Source organism: Myotis daubentonii, chromosome X (genome assembly GCF_963259705.1).
Source record: "Myotis daubentonii chromosome X, mMyoDau2.1, whole genome shotgun sequence".
In the NCBI taxonomy this organism is placed as follows: domain Eukaryota; kingdom Metazoa; phylum Chordata; class Mammalia; order Chiroptera; family Vespertilionidae; genus Myotis; species Myotis daubentonii.
In genome coordinates, this window is record NC_081861.1 from 97,542,516 (window position 1) to 97,549,509 (window position 6,994).

The window sequence follows — 6,994 nt, forward strand, 5'->3', positions numbered from 1 at the left end:
AAGAGTCCATAAGCAGCAAAATACCAGACATTTGTCATAGCAGTATCTTCACCAATACAGCTCCTAGGGCAATGGAAACTACTAAGGAGAAAATAAAGAAATGGGACTACATCAAAATAAAAAGCTTCTGCACAGCAAAAGAAACCATAATCAAAACAACAAGAAAGCCCACTGCATGGGACAACATATTTGCCAATGTTATCTCCAATAAGGGTTTAATCTCCCAACATTTACAAGGAACTCATACAACTTAACAAAATGAAGATAAACAATCAAAAAATGGGCAAAGGACCTAAATAGACACTTTTAGAAAGAGGACATACACAAGGCAAAGAGATATATGAAAACATGCTCAAAGTCACTCATTTGTATGCACAAATTCCCTCCTCTTATCCACCTTATCCACAACTTCTGCAGTAGCCACTTCTAAAGCCACCAGAATTTCCTCCACCTCTGTGTCCTCATTCTCCTACTCCCCACTCCTATCTCCAGTGCAGCCATGGGCATCCTCCCATCCAGTTCTCAAAACAGCCACAGGCATGTCCTGGGCGGGGTCCTATTCCTTAAAATAGATACCCAGGACTTCTGTGGACACAGCCTCATTTAATGAATCCCAGCTTCTCTTCCTGGGGAAGGGCATGTTCAAACCCTGTTCCTGCAAGCCAGGGCACATTTCCTCTGAGGGGAGGAAGGTCCTCCTCAGGATAGCTCTTGAAAAGATAATCTTTTTCTTCGTGATCCACGTTGTCGCCAACTAAACCCCAGTGTTGAGGATAATCTGGGGCTGGTATCTGGAGAACATAGTCTGGTACTTCCACAGCAGGACATTCTGCCCTCTCCATTTCGGATGACTCAGGTCTCTTCGGAGGCCTGCAGCCCACAGCCCCTCTTTTGAGGAAGGGTTGAGTTGGGTGTATGCTGTTCACAGTACTGGTCCAGGAACCCATGCCAACCTGGTGGGGCCTAGGATACCCAGTGGGCTGCAGAGCCGCAGCAGGCCCAATGCCATTGATGGCACCACCAGTCTTCTCCTCACAGTGTCCCCCTCCTCTGTCCCTTTGGGGTTGTAGTCCCTGGTGAGGTCAGCAGGGCTCCTGCGGTCCAGCTCTTCTGCTTCTGCTCACAGTCCTCCTCAAGCCCCACTCCGAAGGTCATTTTTTTCGTACTAGGACTTCGCCACTCTGTTTGCCTTTTAATTTAACAGTACCCTCTTCGTCTAACTTGCAGCTGTTTACTTCGTTGACATAGCCAGGGGAAGGCACTTGAACTGGATCAAAGAGATAGTTTTGTATCATTTTATAGCACCTGCACCCCATCTGGATTATTTTTTGTATTATCTGTTGTGAAGATTATCCATTAGATTTCTCTAGAAGTTTAACTTCTCTTCCTGGGGCTGGTTGGTGGTGTTGGGCTCTGGGCACTCATGGCTTTGGAGGGGGGGTGGGGGGGTGGGGGGAGGGGGGAGACACTCAGCAGTGCCCAAAGCCCATGGACCTGGTAGCTCTGGTTCTATTTCATTCATCAGTTTATTCTGTACATTATATTTCTTGTTCATTTATTTTTCTTTTTAGATTCAATTGCTGATAGATATGTATTTATTGCCATTTTATTGTTCATATGTTTTATCTTTCTCCTCCTCCTCCTCCTCTTTCTACTCCTCCTTCCTCTTCTTAAAGAATACCCTTCAACATTTCATGTAATAATGATTTGGTGTTGATGAACTCCTTTAGCTTTCTCTTCTCTGTGAAGCTCTTTAACTGACCTTCAATTCTAAATGAGAACTTTGCTGGGTAGAGTAATCTTGGTTGTAGGTCCTTGCTATTCATGACTTTGAATATTTATTGCTACTCCCTTCTGGCCTGCAAAGTTTCTGTTGAGAAATCAGCTGACAGTCATATGGGTTCTCCTTTGTAGGTAACCAACTGCTTTTCTCTTGATGCTTTTAAGATTCTCTCTTTGTCTTTAACTTTTGGCATTTTATTTTTTTTTAATTTTTTTAATTAAATCTTTATTGTTCAGATTATTACATTTGTTCCTCTTTTTCCCCCCCATAACTCCCCTCCTGTCCCACCCTCCGCTCTCACTCCCCACCCACTGTCCTCATCCATAGGTGCACGATTTTTGTCCAGTCTCTTTCCGCATCTCCCACACCCCTTTCCCCCCCAAGAATAGTCAGTCCATTCCCTTTCTATGTCCCTGATTCTATTATGATCACCAGATTATTTATTCACTTGATTCTTAGATTCACTTGTTGATAGATGCATATTTGTTGTTCATAATTTGTATCTTTACCTTTTTTTTCTTCCTCCTCTTCTTAAAGGATACCTTTCAGCATTTCATATAATACTGGTTTGGTGGTGATGAACTCCTTTAGCTTTTTCTTATCTGTGAAGCTCTTTATCTGACCTTCCGTTCTGAATGATAGCTTTGCTGGATAAAGTAATCTTGGTTGTAGGTTCTTGGTATTCATCACTTTGAATATTTCTTGCCACTCCCTTCTGGCCTGCAAAGTTTCTGTTGAGAAATCAGCTGACAGTCGTATGGGTATTCCCTTGTAGGTAACTGGGTTTCTTTCTCTTGCTGCTTTTAAGATTCTTTCTTTGTCTTTTGCTCTTGGCATTTTAATTATGATGTCTTGGTGTAGGCCTCTCTGGGTTCCTCTTATTTGGGACTCTATGCACTTCCTGGATTTGTAAACCTATTTCTTTCACCAGGTATGGGAAGTTTTCTGTCATTATTTCTTCAAATAGGTTTTCAATATCTTGCTCTCTCTCTTCTTCTTCTGATACCTCCATAATGCAAATGTTGGTACACTTAAAGTTGTCCCAGATGCTCCTTACTCTATTTTTATATTTTTGGATTCTTTTTTCTTTTTTCTCTTCTTATTGGGTGTTTTTTGCTTCCTCATATTCCAAATTGTTGATTTGATTCTTGGAATCCTCTACTTTAATGTTGAATCCCTGTAAATTATTCTTTATTTCAGTTAATGTATGCTTAATTTCTGACTGGTTCTTTTTCATATCTTTGAAATTCTTACTCAGATCCTTGAAAGTCTCATTAAGTGATTAATGTTGCAATGAACATTGGTGTACATTACCTTTATAAATAAATGTTATCAAAATTTTCAGGTAGACACCCAGAAGAGGGATTGTTGGTAGCTCCTATCTTAATTTTTGAGGAACCTCCATTGTTTTCCATAGTGGCTGTACTAGTTTACATTCTCACCAGCAGTATATTGGGGTTCCCTCTTCTCCACATCCTCTCCAACACTTATTTATTGGATAATAGCTATTCTAAGAGGTGTGAAGTGGCATTTCACTGTAATTTCTATTTGTATTTCCCTTAAATCTAGTGATGTTGAGCATCTTTTCAAATATCTGTTGGCCATCTGTGTATCTCCTCGGGAACGTGTCTATTCAGGTCCTCTCCCCGTTTTTAAATCAAATTGTTTGTTTTTTTATTGTTTTTTTAGTTGTGTGAGTTCTTTATTTTGTATTTTGTATATTAGTCCCTTACCAGAGGTATTGTTTGCAATATCATTTTGTTGGTTGCTTTTTGTTTTGTTGATGGCTTCTTTTGTTATGTAGAAGATTTTTAGTTTGATGTAGTCCCAATTGTTTATTTTTCTTTTACATCCCTTCTCTTTGGGGTCAAGTTCACAAAAACCCATTCTGACACCAATGACCATGAGTTCAGTGCCTACATTTCCTTCTTTGTATTTTATTGTTTCAGATCTCATATTCAAGTCTTTAATCCATTTTGAGTTATTTTTTTGAACATGGTGTTAGATAGAAGTCTAGTTTCATTCTTTTGCATGTGATTTTTCAGTTTTCTCAACACCAGTAATAGAAGAACTTTTCCTTTCTCCATTGTATGTTTTTGGCCCCATTGTCAAAAATTAGTCGCTCATATATGTATGGGCTTACTTCTGGGCTTTCAATCATGTTCCAGTGGCCTGTGTTTCTGTTCTTCTGCCAATTCCATACTGTTTTGATTACTGCAGCTTTTTAGTATAGCTTGAAGTCAAGTAGTGTGATACTTCTGGCATTGTTCTTTTTTTTCTCAGGATTGGTATAGCTATTTGAGGTCTTTTGTGGCTCATACAAATTTGAGACATTTTTTCTATTTCTGTGAAAAATTCCATTGAAATTTTGATAGGAGTTGCATTAAATTTGTATACTGCTGTAGGTAATATGGATATTTTAACAATTTTAATTCTACCAACATATGAATATGGGATATCTTTCCATGTCTTTATGTCTTCTTCAATTTCTTTCAACAGTGTCTTGTAGTTTTTAGTTCAGAGGTCTTTTACCTTCTTTGTAAAGTTTATTACCAAGTATTTTATTTTTCATTGTGTTTGTAAATGGGATTGTTTTCTTTACTTCTCCTTCTGATATTTCATTGTTAGTGTATAGTAATGCAACAGACTTTTGTACATTGATTTGGAATCCTGAAACATTGCTGTATTTGTTTATTGTTTCTAATATTTTTGTGGAGTCTTTAGGGTTTTCTATATAAAGTATCATATCATTGTTAAATAATGACAGGATCCCTTGTTTATTCCAAATTTAGATGGCATTTATTTACTTTGCCTGGTTGCTCTGGCTAGGACTTCCAGCAGTGCTATGTTGAATAAGAGTGGTGTGAGTGGACATCCTTGTCTTGTTCCTGATCTTGGAGAATGAATTATCAGTTTTTCACTATTGAGTATGTATGTTAGCTCAGGGTTTGTATACATGGAATTTATTTTGTTGAAACACTTTCTTCCTATATCAATTTTATTATTTATTGAGTGTTTTAATCATAAATGGATGCTGTATCTTGTCAAATGGCCGCAGGTCAAAACTATCGGCAGAAGACCAAACTAGAGAGGAACTTATCAATACAGACAGGAAAGAAAAGTGAAGACTTACTGCAAATAGATAAAAGGGATCAACTTTTAGACATGCCACTAGAAATAGGTTCCCTAGAATTTGGCTAAAGTGTGTGTGTGTGTGTGTGTGTGTGTGTGTGTGTGTACATGTGTGTGCATATATACACATGTATGTTACAGAGGGAGGGTCTCCATTCTAAGAAAAAAGAAGAGGAATATAGTACAGAAATAGGTAGAGGAGAAAAGCCTTCATTTCCTTTTATTTATATGTGAAATGACCACTAAATTCTTCTCTGCTGAAAGAGTTCTAGAAATTTTCTCTGGAGCTGGTCTTCCAAGGCCTCTATTTATTAGGTAACATTATAGAAAGAAGGTTGTGAAGAGTACTTGACCAGGGCTGAAAATAGTATAAGCTGCTTGCAGAGATTACAATGCCCAGTTTTTCCTTCTTTATCAAAATTGATATAGGTGACTAAATGTGCTCTCATCAGAAATACCTTGATACAGTCTGCTTATTGAGAAAGGCTGTAAGGAATGGTGAAGCTGGTTCTTTTTTTTTTTTCCTTGTGAGATCAGTTCACATAAATCTGAAGCACAAAATGCTATTATCCACTTTCAAGAAACTGGCTCAAGCTCTATCATGTCTACATGGCCAAGGACAAAGAATAACACCTTAAGAAGTTTTGAAAGTCACTTGTTATGAGTGGTCATGAGCAGAAACTACTGAATCTATGACCTGTCCCTCCTTCCCATTTCCCAGGGAAGGGTTGCTTCCTTCTTACTTCTTAGCCCTGTGAAGATGTGAAAGCAGAAAGAATATGAAAAGTCATGTTGCAGCACTTGCTATGCAAATTAATTCCCCTATAATATAAAAGGCTGGATGTCTTAGACCCCAGGACTGTCCATTCTCCTTCAGGGAATGACCATAAGTGTCAACCATGAGGTTTTCCTTTCCACCATGAACACACACTACTAACTGTGTCAGGTGAGTGTGACAGGGTCCTCCATTACACCCTGTTAGGGGAGACTGGACTATCTTTTATTAAAAAAATATTTTTATTGATTTCAGAGAGAGGAAGAGAGAGAGACAGAAACATCAATGGTGAGAAAGAACCATTGATCCACTGCCTCCTGCATGCCCCTACTGGGTCCGCAACCTGGGTATGTGCCCTGACAGGGATTCAAGCCGAGCCCTGACCTCCTGGGTTCATGGGTTGATGCTCAACCACTGAGCCACACCAGCCAGGTGAGACTGGACTATCTTTTGCAAAAAGCCTCGAGGAGCTAGGAGTGGAAGACAGCCATGGGCTAGCTACACATTGGGGGACCAAATGGAAAGTGTAAATTAAAAAGAGTATAATGGGGCAAGTGCTGTGAACTTTGTTTTATCATCAATTATTTTTGCATGGTACAATTAGAGTAAATAATGACTAGTTGTAATAGTGCCATTATGTTTATTGCAGATCGACTATGCTCAAGCACAGATTTTATGGCCCTTTTCCCAAAAGGTTGCTGGCTTCTGACCCTGCCTGAAAATTTCCTAAGGAAGTCAAAATTCTAGGGCACAGGAGAGTGGAAAGTGGAATTGCCCTTCCCACTTCATTATTTTCACCATTTCCTTCTATTTTCTCTCTCTTTCCTGAACCTAATCCTGTTGATTTTGTAACACTATCACTGGTATAATCTAGAATAGTTTGTAGAATAGAAAGAACTCTACAACAGCAGTTGTGAGGGAAAAAATCGTTCTATCCCAGGAGTTTTTGCTTTACAGTTAAGTTTCTGAATGGCTTGGGGAACATTGCTTAATATGGCTGATCTTACTAATATTTATGGAGGCCTCTAGGATCAGGTGAGAACTGAGTATGATTTGAACGTAGAGGAAGATATTTTCAGGTTTAGGTGTCTGCGTTTTATTTTTTATTCATTAGGAAAATAAGTTTTGGAGCCAGACTTCTTGGGTTTTTACCCAAGCTTCACCACTTAGCAACTATGATATCTTGGGAACACTACTTAGCCTCTCTGGGCATTGGTTTTGTCATCTTTTAAATGGAGACAAAGGAGTAATTTATTATGGTTAAGTGAGTTAATATATATAAAGTTTTTAGAATAGTGTATGGT

The 6,994-nt window shown here is 38.7% G+C and overlaps 1 pseudogene; it reads right to left on the bottom strand.

The window, feature by feature from the left end:
* Positions 1-358: 358 nt before the first annotated feature.
* Positions 359-1,362, bottom strand: LOC132223565 (uncharacterized protein C4orf19-like; annotated as a pseudogene).
* Between the last annotated feature and the right edge of the window lie 5,632 nt (positions 1,363-6,994).